Below are 16,076 nucleotides of genomic sequence, written 5' to 3'. Positions count from 1 at the left end.
CTTTTTCTGTGCCTTTTTAGTGGGGCATGCTCAGCATTGAAACGTCTGCTTTTGCACAAGCAGAGTTTGATTGCCATTCATACTGAGCAACATTAATACAGAAAACACGTTTTCAATTTCTGTGATCAAGTGGTTCAGGCATTGCACATATGGACGAGAAATCTGGCTCTTAACGTGGCGCCATGGCTTAGCTGGTGAAAGCAGCTCCCATCACACTGGTGCCTGCTCATTCTATTGAAAGCTCGTTATTTCTCGCAAGTATTGTTTTGCTGATCGAGAAACTCAGTGCCCGGTTTGAATTGCTGTGCATTCTGATTTCGCGTTCCAGCTTCATTTTCCTGGTTTAAATCCAGTCGTGTAGGTTGCTATTTTTAACTATTATTTTAACCTGGAGATTCTTCCCGCAGTTCCACAAGCACTTCTGCTTCTCATCCTCTTATTCTCATTCCTTCATTCCCAGTTTTGTGGAAATTAAGTGGTGAGGCAGGAGACACTGCAGCATTCCCGGGAAATGTTGTGGTAATGGCACTGACACCACGACATGATCACCCTCATTCTCTGCTGTCACCATTCATTCGTTGTACACCAACAGTAAATGCATCGGTGTTCTTCTTCAGCTATCATGTAATTACTTTCTTTTACTGATGGATAAGGAATACAACTATAACTTCGAAAGGGTCTTTAGATTTTGAGGAAGAAATGTCTCCTTGCCTCAGGTCGAAGTGACAGACGCATTATCCAGAGAATGAGAGACTACTTCGACCGACTCCAGCCTGACCTCAGAAAGCGTCTCAGCAGTTCGAATCTCAAACTGTCTCTGAATGTCAGACTTTTCAAGAGCAGAAATGGGAAATGAGGGATATGGAGATCCAGAGAGTCAGAGAATGTGAAAAGGCCCAGGAGGTTACAAAAACAATTATAGATAAACAGAGACGCATATTGAGGCAGAAACTGAAAGAAGCAATTCTCCATTCGGCGTGATGCTAAATAACGGAACCTAAAGGAAATGTAGCCAATAAAACATAGCCTTCCACCAGCTCAGGAAAATGAAAGTAGCATGACAGCTGATTAAGTCCTTTTAAGATTGTAAATTCGATGTTTGTAAGCTCAAGAGTGATTTTGATAAATATCCTGATTCGACAGGGAAGTTTATCCTTTTCCCAACAGTATAATCTAGAAATCTACAACTAACCTATTTCCTGTCCTTCTTAAGAAAAAAAACCTGTTTATCTCCAATGATGTTGCCAGGTGTAGCGGGTTTCTCTATCAATTGTCGTTTTTAGTTCATATTTCCAAAACCTGTACCTTTTTGATTTTTGATAACCTGGCACAAAACCAAGCATTACCAGGTTCGGACCAGTGGTAAGAAATACTGGTACCACGATACATTTGCACAACAAAACATGCATTCCCTGTCCGAGAATAGAACCAACACTATTGCAGTTCGAGTTCCAAATCCTAACTACGACATTACACGGAATGAAGACAGACGCTCTTGCGCTTATTCTCAATGAAATGGATTTTCCATTTCATTTCTGATCAGTTTCACTGCAGATTGGTTTCTACTCGTCTCCAAGTTTTGCAGAATGGAAAATCCCATTTGGCCCATGGTGCAGTCTGGTTTAAAGACATTCATCTATTCTATTCCCAGTTTCCAGCTTTGATCCATAACCTTATGTGTTCTGATGTTTCCAGTGCAAATGGCAGTGAGGTTCTCGCTTTGATCTTAGATGACACAACAATGGGATTGAAGTTTGACATAGTCACACTGTGTTATTACCCACATCGTGTCTCCCACAGAAAGAGACACACAGACAGATTCCCCGAGAGGGGCAGAGTTCTCAGGATTTGACCAGCTCCTTGTGCTTCACTTCAGATGTCCGCTCCAACATGCATGTTCAACCTCCAAAAGGCAGCTTTTGGTTAAACCAAAGCCAGTTCTGCAGAGAATGAGAGACGTCGATCTGAGCTAGAATTTGAATTGGACGAAACAAACTGTAAATTCGAAAACCCAAACCCTTCTGTTCCTGACAGACAACAGGAATGGACTAGCACGCTGCATCCTCGTGATTTTAAATGCGAACCGACAATCCCCTAATTCGACATCAGGCGTGTTACCAATTCTGTCACTGACCCAAAGACCAGGTTTGGATGTGACAGTTTGTCTATAGGTAATGTAATCGTCCACATCTGGGAAACAGCATTCACAAGGTGAAAAATCAGCAAACATAATCACCGTCACTGTTTCACTTGGAATGCCCCACTCTGTGAAACATTTCCTTTCACTGTACTTTCATACTTGAAGTTTTTTACATTCCAGAGCCTGAACTAATTCAGCGAGAAACCACTGGTCATTTCGAGCCCGTCATCCGGAATGAGGCGAGTTGAACGTTGCCTTCCTTGCTGCCAACACATCAGCGCAGCTCAAAACGAGCTCGTGTTCGCATCAGTCTTTACTTAACTTGCTACAGTATATCTGCTGAACAACATCAGATTATCACAGCATTGCCTTCTTCACATTGAAACCAATGTTGATAATATGAACCGACTTGGAAACTTGGAGAGAGAAACACTGCTGACGAAGACGATTATGACGTGAAGAGCAGGCACTAGATTTTGTTCAGGTCCCAAAGGCTACTGCAGTATCAATGGACATCCCTGCATACGAGTCTGAGTTTGCATTACCCAGAACAGGCTTTCATTCCCAGTCAGGAAATGAAGAGTTAATTCTCTTCTTGTGAATTATCCGAAGGAAAACTAAATCCTGGTTGCACCCAGAACACACACACGGATCCTGCCAGAACAATTCAGTGATCGATCAGCATCTGTCTGGAAGGACAATGGCAGCAAATATAAGTGAAAGCTATCACCGCAATTACCCCTCCAAGGTTTTCACGTTTCCCAGTCGAAAATACTTCGCTGCTTCTTCAATGTCACTACTTCTAAATCCTTGCCTGATGGCATCATGCCTCTATCCCGCTACTGAGGACATCCAGAGTTCTGCGGAGTAACTCAAAATCTCAATCTCTCGAGTAATTAGGGATTGACGGTGCATCCCATCACATTGAGCAATGACTTTGTCCCAGTAATACGTTTCCAAAAGCTGCAGTTTCTAAGGGAACACTTGCAAGCTGTCGGGAATAAATTGTGTTTCGGAGATGCCGGTGTTGGACTGGGGTGTACCAAGTCAAAAATCACACAACACCAGGTTATAGTCCAACAGGTTTAATTGGAAGCACACTAGCTTTCGGAGCGATGCTCCTTCATCAGGTGTTTGTGGAGGGCTCGATCTTAACACAGAATTTATAGCAAACATTGGCAGTATGATGTAACTGAAATTATACATTGAAGAATTGATTGTCTGTTAAGCCTTTCAACTGTTGAAAGAAGTGAAACTATCACTGTATTCTATGTGTAAATCACAAAACCCTTTTTATAAAAAGTTGCATTCTCGGGATAGCTGTTAACAATGGTAATAGCGAGACAATATGTTGAAGGTGTTACCCCCCTGAGTTATGTGTCTATGACCTTATGCTTATATTGATTCCAATCCAAAAAGTGAGATAACAGAGTTTTACATAATTTAATGCAGTTTTTGAGCTCAGAGTTCTACATGAATGTATGTGGTTTCTGAGTAAAGTGCAATGTAACTCTGAAAGTACCAAAAAAATTCACCACACAAAATATATGTGTGCATGTGGGTCTTTGTCTGTGTGTGTGTGTCTCCAGCGAAACCAAAAACTGACAACTCATGAACAGAAGCAGAACTGACAAAGAGAACATATTTTCAGACACACGGACTCATGAATGCTGTCTGTGAGGCAGAGCGAGTCGTCTGGGTCATGAGCTGCTCACACAAATTGCAGCGAGTCAATTCCAAATGGTGCTTGCAACGTACTGGCGCCTTAGAGCACCAATACTTCCAGGAAAGTGCTCAAGTAACACGAATCAGAACTGACTAACAATGAACCATGAAAAATGAAGATTATCAATTACAGTCTCGATTAGATGAGGTTAACAATTGGGCTGATGTCTCCACCGGATCGAGAGGACCAATCACCAGCCTCTCTCATCAGGACAGAAATTAAGGAAATTAGGGATAAGGAACCAAGTTTCATATCGCAATTTCCCTCCTTTTCGTAACAACAACAGAAAACTGCGAGCAGATTCAATGTAGAACCTAATTTCACATCAACAGGGAAATAAATATCTTCGTTCACTTTCAGAGAAACGGTGAAAAATGCAAATTGTCTGGAATATGAAAGTTTGGCGCAGCCTGTTTTTGAGTCGCATATTATGCTGGTGGCCTTTCGAGCTGGAGGGGAACGTGACAACTACAGCAGAAGGGGAAACCAGCGTGGGAACTGACATGTTGGTTGTTTTCTGCTGTGCCACATCACAGCCGGGTTCGAAGAAATGACTGCTTTTTTTTCTGTTCAACTTTAACACAGCTCATCCCTGCAAAACGTTGCCAGCTTAATCCATTAGCACACCTGGCCGCGTAGGGATACAAATACAAGCCTTCTTAAGAAGTGGAATCTGAAAACAGAGTCTCAGCTTGCTCAGCCACGCGAGCACACAGGCCAAAACCGGAAACCCAAGAGCATGTACCTGATGATACCCTGCAGCATACTCACAGCAACTGTACCAGTTCTGCAGAATAAGCGGTGGGAAGGAATTGCTCTATCTGAGCGGTCGTGCTTGTTGTTCTCATCAGCAAATCTGGCTTTGAATTTGCTAGCCCATATCTGCTGCCATGCTGAAACGGAATGCAATTCCGATTAGTCGCTGTGTGAATCTTTGTTCACACTCTCTCCTCAGATAACGTGATCACTGGAGATGATTTTTTCTGCTCCTGCCAGATACGCCAACTCTCCTGCTGCTCAGATGAATTGAAAAACTGGTTTATCACTGGAATCCAAGAATGGCAGAACACGCAGCAAGCTTATTCGAAACCCACAGACAATAAGAGTTCCAACATTCATTTTATTTTTCCATAATAGTGCATTATCCAGCAGAGCCATGCGCAACTGCCACCTGGCTGCAAGCTGAGTTGGAAACCTATGTGGGAATCAAGGACATGTGACTCACTTATGGTGGGTAAATCAAACAGTTCTCACTTTGAGGTGTGCAAAAATTAGTTTCTATACATATTCAGGGAAGGTCAAAGGCGATCTGAGATGTCAAAGAGGTGGTCACTGTTCGTGATTGTTCTTTGTTCGATTGTGAAAAGGTTTCCCGCTTTAGTCACATTCACGTTTCTTATTGATGACTGAATCAAACAGAAGGTGTTTCACCAGAGCTGCACGTGACTTGCATTCTTCTCCCTCGCTGTCATATTTTCCTGGAACTCTGTGAGAACAAGAAAACAAAATACATACTGTCATTCGGCAGCCTGTCTGTGATTTGTCCTTTTCCATTACAACATGGCTTAGACTTCAGGCCACACGGTAATATTAGTAACAGTATGAGAACAAGAGTCGATAGTTCATCTGTGCCTGTAAATCTTTTCATTCTGACTGAACTGTATCCGTGTCTGCTGCTTCGAAACTTGAATATGTGAACTGCTCCAAACTGTGATCGAGGATTTCTGGGTTTGGTTGACACACGTTGAGAAACGCCAGACAGCGTTCAAATGAAGCTTTCAGAGCACATTTTCGGATGCATTTGACAGAGACTAACATCATGAATCCAGTGTTCGCTGTGACAGGAGGAAATGAATACTCTCCTTGTTACTGATCCAGGCCACCTTCGCATGTAAAGCAAATGTGGTACTGTTGTTGCAGAAAGGATCAGTGCCCGGTATCTGTGTCCTTAAAGTGGACATGATCGAAAAAATAAAGAATACCATGTTGAAATATCCAGGAAATATTGGCTTAAAAGGCGCAGACAATTTTCCCTGCAGTGCCAAGACAGAGGAACATATGTAACTGCACTCTTAAACAGGATGGCCAGCAGTGATAGAAACATCGCCACATATGAAGGCCCACTGCAAATAGATATTTGAAAATGAAATTCACGCAGCAGGTATTCGGAATTATATTCTTCCCACCGCTACAGTAGTATTGGGCGAGTAAATTCAAAACAAGGCTTGCTGATGAGTATGCAACAAAGCCCCATCGATCATGATATGAAAGACTGATGTCCGTAAAGTGGGAACAACAATGTTTCTTCTAAGCTTAGTACTGGGCCACTTTCCCACAAACTGATACTGCTACTCTCCAGAAAATATCAGGGCTCGCGGCATGCACTCTAAGAAATGGTGACCATCAGTGCTGGAAACATCCCTGCATATTCAGAACAAGGAAGAATACACATCGAATAAAAGCGTAGACGGCAATTAATTGGACTTGCATTCCCTTTCACCACAGCAGCTAGAATGTGCGGGAATATACAGAGTAAGGTTTACTGACCAGGTCAGAAAGCAATTACCTCCACATATCTTGACTCACAAGCCTACCTTTCTTTCTGTCGGTTTTTTTTTTGAAGCGCCGATCCTTTCCGTAGGAGATGAAGATGATTACTACTCCCCCGCAGGATCACAGTGGGGCCAGAGACCCGATCGAGCTGCTCAGAACAGTTCGTGTTTGCCGAGAATCACTGAAACTGAGATTGATGACACGTAGACACGGTGTAACAGCTGCTAACACATGTGGAGGGTTTTGGGACGGATTAGGACCCACTCTGGGAAAAAGACTGGATCCTAAAACTGGGGATTAAGTGTTCAGGGAGAGGACTGGAGAATGGGGTTAAGAACGATATTAGCCAAATCGAATGGCGGAGCAGACTAGATATTCTGAAAGCGCTAACCGTCCTCCTCTGTCTTCCAATCTCTGGCCATCTGGTATCTAAGGAAATTTTAGAGACTGGGAAAATGTTTGGAGAGGAAGCAATAAATGTGAAGCTGAATATAAAGTTTGAAGTCAGGACAAGTTCAATAAAAAGGAAGTTTGTAGAAAGGCAGAGGGACATGGAGATGGAAAAAAGAAGTGTCACCAGTCCCGAAATCTCATTCGGTTTTCATTTTCAAGATGCGACCGGACCGGCTGAGAATTTCCAGCAATTTCATTTGTTGATTCTGAAACAGAAGATGGGAGTGATCCTGGACCAATCAGTTCTCCAATGTTCTAGGAATATTTGACTTACCCGTTCGATCAGATCACGTTTGTCCCACACTGAAACCTCAGAATCCTTCGCAACCCCCACCCTCGTTACTGGCAATAAACTGTTCATTACATAAACTTACAGGAGCACACACAAGAACAATTGCAAAACGTTCAGGGAGAACTCCGTTCCGTTCCATCAGCACATTCTGAATCAGTTAATTGTTGTTCAGGACCCATGAGACATTAAGCCGTCTCTGTCAGACCACTAACAAATGGCCATTCGCGTTCTGTGTCTTTGAATACTTTGGAGAGTGCACGGATGTAGTGGAATCTCACGTTTTGAAATGGACATCATTCATACTATTTTCAGCTGCACTGATAAAGTTGACTCTGGCGCTTCCAGTGAAGTGCAGAGAGTTTTCACTCAGAAACCGGCATGTGATCAAAGCAGGAGGACATATGTGTCAATGAAAGCAACAAGAATGCTCCATCAGCGTTGGTTTGCAATTCTGCATGTGGAACGAAGAGCTGGAACTCGATTAAACAGTGAAAACGACTATTATGGGGCTTGGACGCACGACTCTCTGATTAAACACCTCACATTTTTTCGAACTGAGGTATGCAGGCTTGGCAAACGACGAATTAGTTTGCTATTTCATTCTGAGCACAATTCACATGGCACAGCAATTTGCAAAGATCCAGCTCATTCCTCCCAAACACAAAGAATATAATTTACATCTTTCACTTTTGTTATTTCTTCAAAACATTACAATCTATTTAGCACTTGTCCTGGTATTTAACATTCAAACCGAATATTTTCATACGAAGTGATTTCCAGTCACTCTGGCGAACAGTAAATCATTCAGAAAGTTACCTTAGGAAACCCAATCATTTCCGTTTACAGTGTTGGGAATTTCCCATCTGCTGACGAGACAGAGTCCTCACAATCAACATTTTCTTTGTTCTTCATTTTTAAAACGTTTACCACTTCTTATTTTCAAGACAGGAGTTTTGTTTATAACACGTTCCAAGAACAGGAACAACCTTCCAATCTCCTGAAGCCGTTTCCAATTTAAAATGGAAGTTTTCTTCCTTTCCCACAGGAAGAGCAGTTAATGAGAAAGGAGTTTCCACGAGCTGTGTCCCAGGGTTTGGCAGGAAGCCCTGATTGAAGCTGCAGTGGCCGCTTTGAGTTGGCATCGGGGGTTTGGAGAACATGGTGTCGTATTCTGCTGCGTGTAACCGTCTTACTCCCTATGTACTCGGGGTGAATCATGGATGAGTTTTCGGAACAATGCTGCCTTCCAGTCTCTGGCCATCTGCTATCTAAGGAAATAGAAACTATTATTTGTTAGTTCGAAGTCCTGGGCAATGTGAAAGATTGAACAGTTCTGATTAAAAACTGGAGACTGGGAAAATTGTTGGAGAGGAAGTAATAAAAGAGAAGCTGAATATAAAGTTGGAAGTCAGGAGACATTCAATAAAAAGGAAGAGTGTGCAAAAGCAGGTGGAGATGGACATGGAAAAGAAGTGCCACTAGTCCCGAAGTCTTAAATCAATTTATATTTCCAAGATGCTACCAGACCTGCTGAGATTTTCCAGTAATTTCATTTGTTGATTCTGAAACAGAAGATGGCAGTGATCCTGGACCAAACAGCTCTCCCGTGCTCTGGGTATATTTGACTTACTGTGTCTATGTCCCACACTGAAACCTCACGATCCTGCCGCACCTCCATTCTCGTTCCTGACAATATACTGTTCATTACGTTAAACACAAGAAGAACAATTGCAAAACGTTGAGGGAGAGTACCCTTCGGTTTCCATCAGAACAATCTGAATCACTGAAAATTGGTTCAGGACCCATGTGACATTGATCCGTCTCTGTCAGACCCCTCGCAAGTGGCCATTCGGTTTCCGTGCCTTTGAACACTTTGGGTGGTGCACGGTTGGTTTGGAACCTCAAGTTTTCAAACGGACATCATTCATTGTATTTTCGGCTGCACTTATAAAGTTGTCTCTGGCGCCACCAGTAAAATGGAAACAGTGTTCACTCAGAAACCGACGTGTGATCAAAAGCAGGTGGACAGATGTGTCAATGAAAGCAGCAACAATACTGCACGTGGAACGAAGAGCCGGAATTGTATGAAGCAGTGAAAGCGCCCATTGTGAGGCTTGCACCCACCACCCTCATATTAAGCATCTCACACTGCACCGACTGAGCTAACCAAGCACGTGCGCTGTGGATTAGTTTGCTATGACATTGTGAGCATAATTCATCAGCAATTTGTTAGGATCCATTTCATTCCTTCTAATCACAAAAATATCATTCACACCTTTCACTTCAGTTATTCCTTCAAAACATTACAATCTATTCCCCACTTGTCCTGGGATTTAAGTTTCAACCTTAATATCTTCATATTTTTACCCTCAACTTTCTGTGCTGATGTGAATTCCAATCTCTCTGGCAGACAGTAAATCAGTCGGTCAATTACCTAAGGAAACCCAATCATTTCCCTTTACAGTTTGGGGCATTTCCCATCTGCTGACGAGACAGAGTCTTCTGAATGAACACTTTATTTGTTCTTTCTACCTAAAACCTTAACCACTTCTTATTATCAAGTCAGGAGTTTTATTTACAACACGTTCGAAGAACTGGAGCAACATTCCAATGTCCTGAAGCCCTTTCCAATTTAAAGTGAAAGTTTTGCTCCTTTCACACGGAAAGAGCTGTTCCTAAGGGAGCAGTTTCCACGAGTTGTTTCCCATGGCTTGGCAGAAAGCCGCTGATTGAAGCTGCAGTGGCCGCTTTCTGTTGGCATTGGGAGCTTGGAGAAAGTGATGTCGTATTCTGCTGCGTGTATCCGTCTCGCTCCCTGCGGACTTGGGGTGAATCATGGATGAGTTTTCCCGTTTATAATATCAATGCATGGTCGGGGTAAATGCTTCTGCCGAAATATTTGAGGCTTATTCCCTGGGTGGGCTCGAACCACCAACATTTCAGCCAAATGCACTGACCATTTGAGCTACAGAAACTTGCAACGCAGACATCCAAAAGCAAAGTTACCGACGGGATGTGAGGATCTGTCCGACAGCAGGAACTTGCGTTGTTTTCAGAGACGATCGCTGATTTTATCACCGAGAGGGTAAGCACACTGTGGAACTGCAAACACTCAAATTAAAAGGCATCCACACATGCGCAGTTCTCTCACATAGTTGCTCACTGACAATGCTGGTATATGAAGCCACCATTCGATAGAAACTGAAGTTGAAAATCCAGCACATTAGACCGCTCGATCACGCTATCACATAAAAGCCAGCACTCAGATTTTTTATGACTAGTGTTTCAGCATGGATTCACTTCACACACTTAGACCTCGCAAATTTTGTAATGAAATTGGGGTAATTTAAGAAGAAAGACCAAACAAAATGTACAGACAAGGAACAGGCCCTTCATCCATTCAAGCCTGAGCCGATACAAATCTACTGTTTAAACCTGTCACCGAATTCCTAAGCATCTGTATCCCTCTGCTCCTCACCTACTCATGCATCTGTCCAGACGCCTCTTAAATATATCTACCGTAATTACCTCTCCCGTCTCTGCTGGGAACGCGCTCCAGACACCCACCACCTGCTGTGTCAAGTAGTTGCCGCGTGTATCCCTCTTAAACTTTTCATGTCTCACCTTGAAAGCGTGACCTCTCGGTATTTAATCCTTCAACCTGGGAAATAAAACTTTTCTCTATCTACCCTGTCTGTACCCTTCATGATTATGTAAATCTCAAAAAGTTCTCCCTCAAACTTTCCTTTTTTCTAATGAAAACAAACCTAACCTACTCAACCTCTCTTCCTAGATTGCACCATCCATATGAGGCAACATCCGCTGAAACCTTTTACACGCCCTCTCCAAAGCGTCCACATCCTTTTGGTAATGTGGCGACCACAAATTTACACAGTATTCTAAGTGTGGTCAGACCAATGTATTATTCAGTTGTAACATGACTTGTTAGCCATTTTATTCAATACACCATCCAATGAAGCCAAACATTTTCTATGCCTGCTTGACCACTCTATCCACCTGTGCAGCAAACTTCAGTGTATAATGGACCTGCACTCACAGATCTCTCTATCCATCAACTTTTTTCCCCCAATGCTCTTCCGTTCATTGTATAACCCCATCTAGAATTAGACTGACCGAAATGCGTCACCTCACATTTGTCTGTTTTGAACCCCAGCTGCCACTTTTCTGCCCAACTTTCCAGTATATCTATATCCTCCTGTATTCTTTAATAGTCACTTATAATTTCTGCTAGTCCAGAAATCTTCGTGTCATCTGCAAACTTTCTGATTATTGCAACAGTGCTCTCTCCCAGATCATTTAAGTATATCACAAACAGCAGTGACCACAACACTGACCCCTGTGGTCAATTTTCTCAATTTCCAGAAACTCCATTCAACTGACAATCTGTCTCCTATTGCTCAACTAATTCTTTATCCACCTGTCTAGAACACCCTGCACACCAAGTTACTTTACGTTCTGTATTTGGTTACCATGGGGAACCTTATCTAACTCCTTACTGCAGTGCATGTATATGACGTCAACAGCCTTTCCTTCATCTATCAACTTAGGCACTTCCCCGAAAAACTCAATGCCTCTCACTGATATGCACATTATTTTCTAAATATGAATAGATCCTATCACTCAGTACCTTCTCCAGCAACTTTCCCAACACTGATGTTAGGCCCATTGTTCTGTAGTTATCCGGAATATCCCTACTGTCCTTCTTTTACAGGGGACAAAATGAGCAACGTTCCAGTCGGCCAGAACCTCACCTGTGCTGAAGGATGCCACGAAGATATCTGTCAGGGCCCCAGCTATTTCCTCTCTCACATCACTCAGGAACCAGGAATAGATCCCATCTGTTCCTGGGGATTTGTCCACATTAATTACTCCTAGCCTGCCCAATACAGCTTCCCTACTTATGTCAACATGATCCAGATTAATCAAATGTCTTCCTCTAGACTCAACATTCATCATGTTCCTCTCCTCAGTGAACACTGATGAAAAATAATCATTCAGAATCATACCCACTCTCTCAGATTTGACATGCAGCCTTCCTTAATTTTCCTTGAGTGCACCAATCCTTTCTCCGGTTACCTGCTTGCATCTTATATATGAATAATGGCTTTAGGATTCTCCTTAATTGTGCTAGCGTTGAGTTGTTTCATGACCCCTTTCAACACCCTTGATTCCTCGTTTAAGACTTGTCCTACTCTTCTCATGTTCCTACAGGGACCATTATGTTGTGAGCTGCCGAGGCGATATGTGTGCTTCCCTTTTCCTCTTGGCGAGTCGTACAATTGTCCTGTCATCAACAGTTCTCAAATCCTTTGCCTTCAACGGGACATGCCTATCCTGCACTATATTTAACCTATCTTTGAAAGCCTGACACATATGAACTGTGGACTTTCCTACAAATAGCTGTGCCCAATCCACATTTCCGACCTCCTGCATAATTTTGATATAATTAGCTTTGGCCCAGTTTCGTACTCTTTCCTTAGGACCACTCTCATCTTTGTCAATGAGTATTCTAAAACCTACAGAATATTGGACACTTCCCAAAGGAATCACCCACGGCAAATGCTATCACCAGCCCTGGCTTATTCCCCAATATCAGTTCCAATATGGCCTATTCCCTCGTCGGACTATTGATATACCTCTCCAGAAAATTCACCTGGAGGCTTCTTACAAATGGTATCCCATCCAGATCTCTGACACTAAGAGTATCCTTGTCAATGTTGGGAAAACGGAAATCTCCAATCAACACTAAATTATTGCTTCTACGTATTTCCATGGTCTATTTAACTATTTTTTCTTACACCTCACGCTCTCTGTAATACAGCCCCAAATATCTAACCTCACCCTTCTTATTTCACTGCTCCATCCATAGTGTCTCACGACCCAAGCCCTATATGGTGTCCTCCTTTCGCACAGCCATGAGATCATCCCTGACCAGGAATGCAACTCCTTCCCCTTTTACTTCCCTCCCTGTCCCGTCTGAAGCGTCTATATCCTAGAACATTTGGTTGCCAACCATGCCCTTCCATCAACTAAATCTCTGTGATCGCAATAACCTCATATTCCAGGCACCAACCTCAGCCCTAAATTCATCTGTCTATATCCATGCATTAAAGTAAATGCATTTCAGTCCACCAGTTCTTTTGCATTCATCTGCTCTCTGCCTACTCTTCCCATTATTAATGCTATCTTCCAGATTCTTAGCGTTTCCAGTTTCCACCTCACTGCCGACTTGTTTAATCTTGTGGTTCCCAGCCCCCTGCCACATTAGTATAAAACCTCCCCAACAGCAGTAGCAAAAACTCCCGAAAGGACATACGTTGCCATCTGGTTCAGATGTAGATCAATTATCTTATAGTTCCACATTCCCCAGAACTGGTCACAAAATCCAACAAATCTGAAACCTGTCCTGCAGCACCATTCCTCAACTCACGTGTTCACCGTGCCGTTTTTTTTAATTCATTTCTCCGCTGGCAGTCACCTGGCACAGGCAGTAATTCCGACATTGCTACCTTTGAGGTCCTCCTCTTTAATTTCTCTCCTAGCTCCCTGAATTCTCCCTGCAGGTCCTCATCTCGTTTTTTTTTTGTTGGTGCCTGTATGCACCAAGACAACTGGCTGTTCACGATCTCCTTTTCGAATGCTCTTCAGATGATGGGCGACATCCCTGGCCTGAGCACCTGGGAGGCAATATAACTCTCCAGAATTTCTGACACTCCACAGTGAGTCCATCCGCAGCTCCAGAGTGGCCACGCGGTCAAACAAGTGCTGCAGCTGGACAAACTTCTTGCAAGTGTATGTTTAGAAAACCTTTACAAGGATTTGCAAGGTTTGCACTGCTTGGACATGAGAACGAAACTGAATAGGCTTCGTCAGATTCCCAGGAGCTTCAGTGCTTATGTTTGACCTCACAGAAGCTTATAAAATCATGAGGAAGACAGACAGAGTAAATAGTCAGGGAGCACTTCTTCACAAGACACGCGAGTTCAAATCTACATGGCAAACGTTTAACGTGAGAGAGGAAAAATTGAAAAGGGATGTGACGGACACATGTTTTTCACACAGAACTTTTGTGTGTGTAGAATGACTTGCCACATTTAGTGGCAGAGTCTGGTGCACTCACAACATTTCAAAGGCATCTGAATGGGTGTATAGACAGGAAGACCTCGGAGAGATAAGGCACAAATATTGGCAGAAATGTATGGATTAATTTCGGTTATCTATTCAGCAAGGGCAAGTTGGATCGCGGGATTTGTTTCCATTCTGGACAAGTCTGAGATGCTCCAGCCACCGGCAACAGTTTGAATACACCATTTGCAAAAAAAAAAACGCATGTTGTTTGTTACTCAGCCAGCGAGTTTGGTTATTTTGTTTGGAGAGTGGATGAGCCCAACCGATCCAGAGATGAAGGTTTTCGCTGCCAATGACCATCCTTCTTGACACTTTCCCAAGTTCGCCATCAAAGATATTGGCTGAAGAAAAATACCTCACGTATCGCATTACCCACATTGCTCTCCAGCGAATCCAAAAACTGAAAGCTCTTAACGTGGAACAGAATCAAAACTGAAAAGGCAGTACCATGATCAGACACACCGAAGCTTAAGTGCTGTCTGTGAGGCACTGTGAGTCGTCTCTGACATGAACTGCTCGCACAAATAACAGCAATGCAATTCCAAACCTACTGGAGATTTAGTGTATTGCCAAGTCCCAGAAAGTGCTCAAGTATCATAAAACAAAACACAACAACGAACCATTAAAAGTGAACATTTCCAATTATATCCGTGATTAAATTAGGCCATCAATGCGCCGGTGCCCCCATCTGATCGAGAGAGCCAATCACCTTTCTCCCTCACCAGGACAGTAATGAAGGAAATGAAAGTATAGCAACACTTCACATCGCGATTGCCCACCTTTTTGCCACAGCATCAAAAAACGGTGAACAGATTCAATGCAGGATCTTCTTTCGAAATAACGGTGAAATAACTATGTCTATTCACTTTCAGAGTAAACGAGGAACAAAGCAAGTTGTCTGCAATATGAATAACCAATGTAGATTACTTTGGTCCCAGGTTCTACTGATGCACAGACTTTCATATGAAAAGGTTCCTTTGGTGATTGCCCTACACCCAGAAATCTTCTGGCTGCCTTCTGTTTGCACTGACACATTAACCTTGTGCTGCTCTAATCGAATTTGTTGTTCTTGCCATTTGTCCGTATTCCTACTCGGGATAGCTGGTCGTGGCAACTCATGACTGCCACACAAATTCTTTGCCAAAATTGGATAGTCCCGCAACGTGATTCGCAGTGCACGAACTTTGCAACGAGTATATGCCACGCGGCAAGTTAAAAAGCACGCTTCCATTTATTATAGTAAGTTTCTAGGAACTGACAGCCAGATTCCTCCTTACACTCGGAATTATGACAACACATTAACCAACAGCCTCTCTCAGAGACAAGTGACCAATGCCCGACTTGTGCCAGACAAACGTAGTTAACAGGATTGCACGCAGGGACTGCACATAAAACGATAGAGGAGAAGCAGACAGACGACCATCGGGCTGCGTTCAGGCAGTTCAGTTACCCTGTAAACCCCATGCACAGCTGTTCCTTGTAGGTACACACAGGGATCTGAGTGTCTCTGACTCCGGGACTTGGAACTCGGATGATATGACCGTCTGCAGCACTGGTTACTTCCTTGTGTGAGGTAACTCCCGATGGAACATATGTAAAACACGATAGCTCATTGAGAAATACGTCCAAAATAGTACCCAAGAGACGTATTTCTGTTGTGTTTCTAGTCCTGTTCCTGACATGACAGACAGCATTGTACTTATTGTGTGCTTCCTGACGGTTCGGTGCATGCTTCCGTGAGCGCATTGTGTGCAGTAATCTGC

Source organism: Chiloscyllium punctatum, chromosome 29 (genome assembly GCF_047496795.1).
Source record: "Chiloscyllium punctatum isolate Juve2018m chromosome 29, sChiPun1.3, whole genome shotgun sequence".
Lineage (NCBI taxonomy): Eukaryota > Metazoa > Chordata > Chondrichthyes > Orectolobiformes > Hemiscylliidae > Chiloscyllium > Chiloscyllium punctatum.
This window is presented reverse-complemented; position numbering follows the sequence as displayed.